This window comes from Microcaecilia unicolor, chromosome 1, assembly GCF_901765095.1.
Source record: "Microcaecilia unicolor chromosome 1, aMicUni1.1, whole genome shotgun sequence".
Lineage (NCBI taxonomy): Eukaryota > Metazoa > Chordata > Amphibia > Gymnophiona > Siphonopidae > Microcaecilia > Microcaecilia unicolor.
Genome location: NC_044031.1, coordinates 685,791,098 through 685,800,632, shown reverse-complemented (window position 1 = coordinate 685,800,632; position 9,535 = coordinate 685,791,098). Strand labels below are relative to the sequence as shown.

The window sequence follows — 9,535 nt, the reverse complement described above, 5'->3', positions numbered from 1 at the left end:
TTAATATGTGTTCTAGCTTGAGACTCATCCACTGGAATGGTGGTGGGCCAAGCTACACAGCTTAAAACAGCTGAAAAGCACTGACTAGGCCTGATAACCAGCTGATGGCCTTATAGCAGAGAACCTGCAAGAGCAGGACTGCTTGGTGAGTCTTAAGGGAACCTGGTACAACTTTCAAATTGAGTGTAACACTTAAGATGAGGAAATTAATGACAAAAATGGTAAAAAGTTTGGTTCTTAAGATGGAGATTGTCTTTGTAAAATGGCTCCCAGTATCACAAGATATAAAGACACAGATCTCTCTCTTGGGATTAAGCAAGAGGTTTTAAAAGTGTCGAAATTGGCACTATTAAGCAATCTTTGAGAGGAGGGGCAGGTGGGCACCTGATCTGCGGTCAAGTGTGACTCAGAGATGAAGCAAGATTAGAGAAAACAAAGTCCCTTTCCATAGACTGGTAGGGGGACCAAATTGTATATAAGGAGGGTGCAGCAGAGCTCTCGTTGGAACGTATCCCCAACGCATCCTAGGGAGCAGAGCTCTGGCCGGTTGGACCCAGAATCTGTCCGCTGAATGTACCAGATAAAAGCCTGATTTGGTAAGAATAAAAAGACTATTTCTTTAACTAGACTGTTTCTGTCTTTGCTTCAATTTATTCTCAACCTTCCATCTGTCTTACAATATAACACACACATAAGTAAGATTTCTCACTGTAACAGTTTTATAAATATTTTATAGATTTTATGTGGGAACATAAATGGCCAAAGATTCACTTAGATCCAAATAGACAGAAAGCGGTGGTCATGGAAATTAGATTTGAACTGCGCCTTCTGATGCCTCCCCAGCGCCGATACCCATGGGAAGGGGTGTCATTGGAATTCAGGGAGGCGGTTAAAAAGGTCTTAGAAGAACAAACCCTCTATACACCTCCGTGCGGAAGGGTCCTGCGGGGGTCTAGAGAGGGGTAGATAAAAACAGTATTATTTCACAGTGTGTTTGATAGTGAAGAGACTTATGTTGCTATTGCTCAGATAACACGAGAATGAGAATATTTTTTTTGCGTGGTAACCTCTGTGGAGAAATGGTCTAGTTTTGATCTGAAGCTGTGTTTGGGGACAGGTAAGGTTTTTATGACTGCAGTGCTTGTTTACATGTAATTCATAAGAAGCGCTACATTGTGTCAGACCAAAGGTCCACGAGGGTCATGTATGCAGTGTGTCACATAGGTAAGCATTGTCTGATGTATCTCAACTGGAAAAAGGTTGAGAACTGGTTTAGATGAAGCAGAGAGAAGCTTTACAAATTTTTTGTTTATCATCTGTAAAGGTGTCCATTATGGTACCGAGTGTGTTTAATTATTGTATTGTGGATTTAGAGTTTCTATAATGCATTTAAGGCATATGTGCATGTACTGTATGTTCTTCACTTGAAATTAATATATTACAACAGTGTTTGAATCAACTATATCTTATGAGTGGGACATGTTAATATGTTGCAGGCAGGGTTAGAGACTGGAGCTGAAATAATATCCTTGAGGGGCAGGAGTGCAGCTACTGTTGAGCAAGCCCTGCAGTGCAAAATGGCCAGGGCTGCCAGGCATAGGAGCTGTGTGCAGTTGAACCCTTCCCCCTGCAAGTCTGGCATTCCTCCCTTTCTCTGTCCCTGCATGGGTCTAGTATCCCCCCTTACAGACCTCCAAATGCCCAGTGGATTGCTGACAAAGTGATGAAAACAGGCTGTCTCTGGCCAGGCCCACTAGGCATCCCACCTCTCTGATGTAATTTCCTGTGGGTGGGATGCTGCAAAGGAGAGACCCTGGTGAGGCCAGCCAGAGGCAGCCTTTTATTGCAGCTTCTTCCGGCGACCTGCCATACATTAGGAGGAGGGGAGGGTGTTGGGGGAGAGAGGGCTACAGAGAGATGTAGAACCCATGCAGGGCAGGGTGCTGGACCTGAAGGGGGGGAGCAGAAGGAAGGGAGAGGCAGAGAAACCCAGAGCAAAGGAGAGGGAGAAGAGAGAGGGAAGAGATGATGGACCTGGGGAGGGGGGAGGAGCAAAGGGAAGGGAGAGATTACAGAGAGACTGGACGAGGGGGAGAGATGCTGGACCTTGGGAGTGCGCAGGGGGGAAGGAAGGGAAGAGAGAGGGGAGAAGTTAGACATGGGGAGGGCCATGAACACAGAGAAGAGATACTTGACAGAAGGGGAAGGATAGGGACACGGGAGATGCTGGATAGAGTAAGGGACACAGGACAGATGCTGAACATGGGGGAGGATAGGGACAGGACACAAAAGGGATATGCTGGATAGGACAGATAGGGATGAAGAGGAAGATGGGATGGTGGACATAGAGAGAAATGTCAAAAGAGCAGGAGACCCTAGAAAAAGAGTTGAGAAAAGATAGAAAAAAAAAACAGAAAAGAGATAAAAGTAGAAAATGAGAAAATGTGCATCTCTACTGTCTTGTATTTTGGTTTTTATTTGTATTACTGTGACAGGTGTTTGCTATAAGTCTGGAATGTATTTTGCCTTTTTCCAGGCTTTACTGGACCTCTGAAGGGATTCCTCCTCCCTCATCCCCAGTCTCCATTACCTTGGGGGAGATGGTGTTATAGGGAGCCAATTGTCCAAGCTATGCAGGTTAGGGGGGACTGGATAAAAGCCAACGCCTCTATTTTATTTAAGGTGGAACCACTCATCTTACGCAACTGAAGTCATCCGGGGAGAGAAAAAAAATCATTGGGCAGTCTGTTGGGGGCAGTGGTGATCGAGAGTGGTGGAAGTAGGGCTGCCAAGTAGGTTCTGTGCCAGGCAATTTTTCAATGGCTAGGCTGTTACCGGCAGGCTACAAAAGCTGGAGGGGGGGGGGGTTATCACTGATCGCTTTCTCTCTCTCTCTCAACCTTCCAGGTCCAGCTAGTTTATCTCTATCCATCTCTCTACCACTATGCTCCCAAGTCCAGAGTTTTATCAACCCCCCCCCCCCACGACTTGCATCAGTGGCAGCTGTTAAAGCGCTCTGGCCAGGCTCAGGCCTCTTCCTCTACAGTGTCCCACTGTCATAAGTCATGGAAGCAGAAAATTGCATTGGAGAAGCCAGGACATTGTAGAGGAACAAGAACGGGCCCAAGCCTGGCCGAAGGCAGAGTGCCTTAATTTCTGCTGATTCACATAAGTTTAGAGGACCAGGATGGGAAGTGAAGGAGAAACTGTAGATCCACAGGGGAGGGAGAGGGAGCTTGAGATGTGCTGACCTGGATGAGGGTGGGAGGAGAGAGGGAGAGGCAGCTATGCTGGATGGGGGGGAAGAGGCATGGAACTTGGAAGATGATATGCTAGACTCTGTTTTGAGGGGAGGAGATGGAGAGACACTGAACCTGGGATTGGGGGAGGGAGATGGAGATGTGCTGAACCCACTGGGAAGAGGGGAAAGAGAGAGAGACCAGGTTACACTAGCATAGAGATAGGGACACAGAGGGGACAGCTGAATATAAGGGAGGATAGAGACACTAAGAGAGCAGATGCTAAACGTGGGTAAGTTAGGAACAGGGGCACAGAGGAGAGATGCTGAACAGGACAAATTAGGACGCAAACAGAAGATGGATGGTGGACAGGAGAGAGAAGAAATGTCAGGCGGATAGGACACCCTGGAAAGACAGGAAAAAGAAAACAGAGAACAGCACAAGAAACACATGGACCAAATTGAATGGAAAAATAAAATATTCAGACTACAATGGTAGAAAAAAGTATTCTATTTTGGAATTGTATTAATTGGAATGTGTTTGGAAATGTGCATCTCTGATATCTTCCACTTTGGTTTCTCTGACTCTAGTATTGCTGCATATGCAAGTCTGATTTCTTGAGGTTTACAGCTTTTTTTTTGCCTTCATGTCTGTATTACAGATGTGTGGTCCCAGTTTCATATTTGCTTGAGGGTCTGTCTGTGGTTTGCATGTATGATCAAGGTGCATATTCTGCTAGCATATTGTTTCTATGCAGAGATCTGTAGCGGTCCTCTTTTCTCGCTAAGGGTTGTATTATTGTTTTAGGGCCCAGTGTAATGTTTAAAGTTCTAAAGGTGAGTTAATGTAGTGTATCTAGATTTTCAGAAAGCTTTTGATAAAGTTTGTCATGAGAGACTCCTGAGAAAATTAAAGAGTCATGGGATAGCAGGCAATGTTCTGGTGTGGATTAGGAATTGGTTATTGGACAGAAAACAGAAGATAGAGTTAAATGGTCATTTCTCTCAATGGAGAAGGGTAAACAGTGGAGTGCCGCAGGGATCAGTACTGGGACCAGTGCTATTTAACATGTTTATAATAGGATCACGTGATGCTAGGCTAGCGAGAGGAAGCTGCAGAGTGGAGCTCCAGGGCCCCCTGATTAACATCTAGCCCCAAGCAGCTACAAGGTTCTTGCAAAAATCCATTTTGTTTTGTTACATTTGTACCCCATGCTTTCCCACTCATGGCAGGCTCAATGTGGCTTACATGGGGCAATGGAGGGTTAAGTGACTTGCCCAGAGTCACAAGGAGCAGCCTGTGCCTGAAGTGGGAATTGAACTCAGTTCCTCAGTTCCCCAGGACCAAAGTCCACCACCCTAACCACTAGGCCACTCCTCCACTCCATTTTACAGCAGATACTAATTGTGAGAACATCAGAAACGAGAAAAGAGCAGCTGTGGGTCTTTTTTTTTTTTTTTTTTTTTTACTAACAAGCATGTCCACAAAAACCCAGAGGAAAGAAGGAGCACGAGGCTGTGTAGGAGACTGCAAGATGGCGGAGAATGGCCCCTCGAGTATGTTGTCAGTGGGCTCTGCATAGGTGGTGGAAATAGCGGCGGAGGTCTCGGCGCTACTGGAATCATCGGTTGATCAAAAAATTACAGAAAATATAAGACAAATTGGAATAGATGGATGGAAAACTAGAAAGTCTGCGAACCGATTTGACAAGCTACCATCAGACAGACTCCGATGTGGAGGATAAATGCTTCCAACAGGAAAGCCAGCAACAAACGCTCCAGAAAAAACTAGCTCAATTGGAATCTAAACTTGAAAACCTGGAAAACCGAACACACCAAAACAACCTTAGGTTGGTGGGACTACCAGAGACGATAAAAAAGATACTGAACTACGAGGCTTCCTGGAGACCTGGCTGCACAAGGCGCTAAATTTACAAGCCACAGAAGGCCCATTAAAGATTGAACATGCTCACCACCTGGGCCTGGCCCATCCAGATGAGTCCTGACCAAAAATTATGATCTTCAAACTAATTATGTGCACAAGCAGGCGATCCTAAAGGCCCTGAGGGTGACGGGAGCGCTGTATTATGAAAATCATTGAATTCTTTGCTTTCAAGAATTTTCTGTGGCAGTAGCCAGACAGTGCCGGTTATTCTCTGAAATTTGTAAAATGCTATATACAAAGAAAATACAATTAGCCCTGCTCTACCCAGTGTGCCTGAAAATCCTGCACACTGGCAAGACCTGCTTTTTCACGTCCTCCATGGAGGCCTTACAATACGCAACTCAGCTGGAATCGGTGCCAGCGAGAGGAACAGTGTCGAGCAAGGCTTGAGGCCCTAGCCCGGGCCGCAGACTTCATACCACCTGACACTAGCAGGATTGGACTAATGGGGGCATAATCGAACAGGGCGCCCAAGTTTTCCTGAGGGTGTCCTCGCAGGACGTCCCCGCGAAGGGGTGGGGAAACCTGGGACGCCCAAATCTCAACACTTAGGTCAACCTTAGAGATGGTCGTCCTTAGAGATGGTTGTCCCTGGTTTTTGGCAATAATGGAAACCAAGGACGCCCATCTCAAAAACGACCAAATCCAACTCATTTGGTCGTGGGAGGAGCCATCATTCGTAGTGCACTGGTCCCCCTGACATGCCAGGACACCAACCGGGCACCCTAGGGGGCACTGCAGTGGACTAACTGATGCACTAACTGAATGGAAAAAGCCCTTCCCTTACCGATCCCTTAGTGATTCGGAAAGGAACGGGCATGCATGAAGGAAATCGCAATCGCATGCAAATGAGCTGCTCACTGTTAGTTCATTTGCACACAATTTCCTTCCTAAGGAGGGGAAGCCAGTGCAGAGCAGCCAAGCATTATGTGTGGCTGCTCTGTGCATGCCAAAGACTGCTTCATACATGCAGACAAGCTGCATGTATACTGTAATAGCTGTCTACAACCTTAGAAAAATGCAAGTCCTGGTGAAAATGTCCAAGTGCTTGTCAGGGACGTCTATTTTTTTTTTTTTTTGAGTATGGGTGAAGGATGTCCTTTGCTATGTCTCTGTCCCTGCACTGGCAGTTGAGGACATCCAAAATATGGATGTTTCTGTGAGAAGGACAGCCATACCTGGATGTTTCTGTGAGAAGGATGTCCATGCCTTTGCTATGCCTCTGACACACCCTTTATTTATTTGGATTTTGGATCACAAGTAGCAGCAATGAGATTTGAACCGGCCACCTCTGGATTGCAAGACCAGTGCTCTAACCACTAGGCCACTCCTCCACTCCACTCCCTTGAAATTTGGCCGTCCCTGTTGGGGGGCAGTTCAGGACGTCCAAAATATTTGAAAGAAGGACGTCCATGCCTTCGCTATGCCTCCACTGACACACACATACTCCCCCCTCCCCAGGCTGGCAAAAAAAAGTTTTTAAAGTTTTTTTCAGGCTGGGAGGGGGTTAGTCACCACTCGGGGAGTCAGGGGAGGTCGTCCCTGATTCCCTCCAGTGGTCATCGGGTCAGTTTGGGCACCTTTTTGAGGCTTGGTCATAAGAAAAAATGGACCAAGTAAAGTCGGCCAAGTGCTCGTCAGGGATGCCCTTTTTTTTTCCATTATCGCTCGAGGACATCCATCTGTTAGGCACACCCCAGTCCTGCCTTTGCTATGCCTCCGACACACCCCCGGGGAACTTTGGTCGTCCCCGTGACGGGAAGCAGTTGGGGACGCCCAAAATCAGTTTTCGATTATGCCGATTTGAGCGACCTTGCGAGAAGGACGAGCATCTCCCGATTTGTGTCAAAAGATGGGCGCCCTTGTCTTTCAAAAATAAGCCTGTTATTTTGTTGGTAACCATTGAGGCTGAAGTGAGGACCACAGGTGGACCGTTACTGGCCATGGACTTCTATGGCATATGCATGTAAGTGTAAGATCTGAGACTTAAATCTAACATCATGAATAAGACTCTCTCCTATAGGGAGCCAGTGGTATTGGCTACTTTCTTCCTTCTCATGAACATACATTACTATGGTCTGAAGGTAGAGAGTGGAACTGTGCAGAGTGAAGTTTACTGACACACAGAGACACAGCTGAGACGTACACACCAGCATTTGGACTTTTCCAATGACCTGGAAAGTATAGCACGCTGTATAATCTTAGAACATAATTAATACTATCTCGTAAAAGTATAAAGGGTTAATATTCTTTCATTGCAGTTGAAATGCTTGGGGGGAGGAGAAGGAGGGGACTCAGGGTGATCAGTTCCTTAGGGAGAATATACAATACTGGGGGTGCAAGTTTGTTGTACAAGGGGATGTGGGGGCAGGGGGTGGGATTGGGGAGGCACTGTATGCATGGGGAGGTTGTTTTTGCATGTGTTAACCTATGTTGTTGTGGAAGTCAGCAGAACACATCCATCCTTTTGGAAGTATCTAAGGCATGCATGGGACTTGTTAGCAGGGCACAGGAGGGAATACCCTGGGGCTGGGGGGGGGGGGGTACCCCTCTCATAGAGGCTATGGTTTTTCTTACAGTATTACACAAATACTTCACTGGGACCCTGGGATCACTTAAGTTTGTGTCTTGGAATCTAGGGGTGGGGGGATCTCCTCACCGATTAAAAGAACGAAGGTATGTATTACAAGCTTTGTGACACCACAGAGCAGATGTTGCATTTTTGCAGGAGTCCCACCTGACGTCAGTGGAACATGCAAAGTTTCAAAAGGGCTGGGCGGTGCAGAGAAAGGCGGGAGTAATGATCCTTTTTCAAAAAGGGTTGAATGTGCAGATTAAATCAATCAAACAGCCCAGAAGGCCTATATGTTCTGGCAGTGGTTGAGCTGGAAGGCCACCCAATGGCACTATGTAATGTTTATGCCCCCAATGTCTTTGACTGGAAATTTTTTCAAAGGCTATGGGAGAAGATTTCAATTTGGTGTATGATCCCCAGATGGATAAATCCACCTCCACGACCCAGAACCTGACCCAGCACTTAAGAGGCCTACCTTTTCTTTGCACTGCTTTAGATCTAATAGATGTATGGAGGGTGTTGAATCCCACACTTAGGGACTATACATGTATGTCCCATGCTCACTCAACGCAATTGCGTATAGATTACTTTTTAGTGTCTAGCGCCCTTTTTCCTAGAATTCCGGCAGCAGAAATTGGCCCATGTGAGGTTTCCGATCATACTCATATGGTTGCAGTTGGAAGTTAGTGCAGGAACGTGACAGACAGGGTCCTGGAGATTTCCTTTAGATCTCTACTGGAACACCACCTTTCATGCTTTTCTCTGTGAGAAATGGGAGGATATTGTGTTCCATAATGGGGAGCATGTTCACCAACATGGCCTCTACTGGGAAACTGTAAAGGCAGTAATGAGAGGGGAAATAATTTCTTACAGAGCTCAAGCTTGGAAAATTAGGGATAGGGAAATACTCCGCTTGGACAGAGTGATCTGCCATCAAACAAGTCCAATATGGGGCCAATCAGACTGAAGCCTCGAGAAAAGCCCTTTTGGCTTCCCAGAGAGAGTTGAATTAATTGCTCCATCAGAGGGCGATAAAGTCTCATTTATATTACAAATATCAGTTATTCCTTCACAGAAATAAGGCAGGAAGCTTGCTGGCACGCTTGGTGCGAGGTAGCAGGGGGGCATACCATATAGTACAGCTGTGAGACTCAGAGGGCAAATACATTAGATCGAATGCTGAAATATTGGCCCATTTCCAGAAATTTTATGAATCTCTATCAAACTCCCACAGATGTGCTAGATAGCAACCTATATCTGGACAACTTAATCCTTCTCGGGATCTCGCCCTTGCAGAGAGACTTTCTTAATGCTTCCATCACAGAAGGAGACCTTTTGTCATAACAACAGAGCAAGCTCCATAAAACACCGGGCCCCGATGGGTATAATATGGAGTTCTATGAGCTGTTTTATGAGCAGGTGAGCCCCCCCCCCCCCCCCCACACACACACACTTAACCTACTTAACTCGATGGTGAAATCTGGAGAAATGCTGAAATCCTTTAAAATTGCTCAAATGATAATATTGCTAAAATCAGGCAAAAACCCGGAAGATCCATGGTCATATCGTCCCATCTCTCTCCTAAATTGTGATGTGAAACTATATGCAACAATACTGGCAAATGGACAACCCCACGTGCTCCCAGACTTAGTTGCTACTCTACAAGTGGGATTTGTGAAAGGAAGAACAGCAGCCAGGAATATAAAATCAATCCTAGCCTCCCTGGAAGCCATGCAGAACAACCGGATGCCTTCTCTGCAGATAAGTTTTGACGCGG

General features: G+C 46.2%; 1 protein-coding gene across 1 annotated transcript in view; it reads left to right on the top strand.

The window, feature by feature from the left end:
• The first annotated feature begins 514 nt into the window (after positions 1 to 514).
• HYKK (hydroxylysine kinase) overlaps positions 515 to 9,535 on the top strand; it is a 70,530-nt gene continuing 61,509 nt past the window's right edge. Inside the window, exon 1 of the mRNA XM_030190384.1 lies at positions 515 to 596. The gene's annotated coding sequence lies outside the window, so the exon portion shown is untranslated. The remainder of the gene's footprint in view (positions 597 to 9,535) is intronic.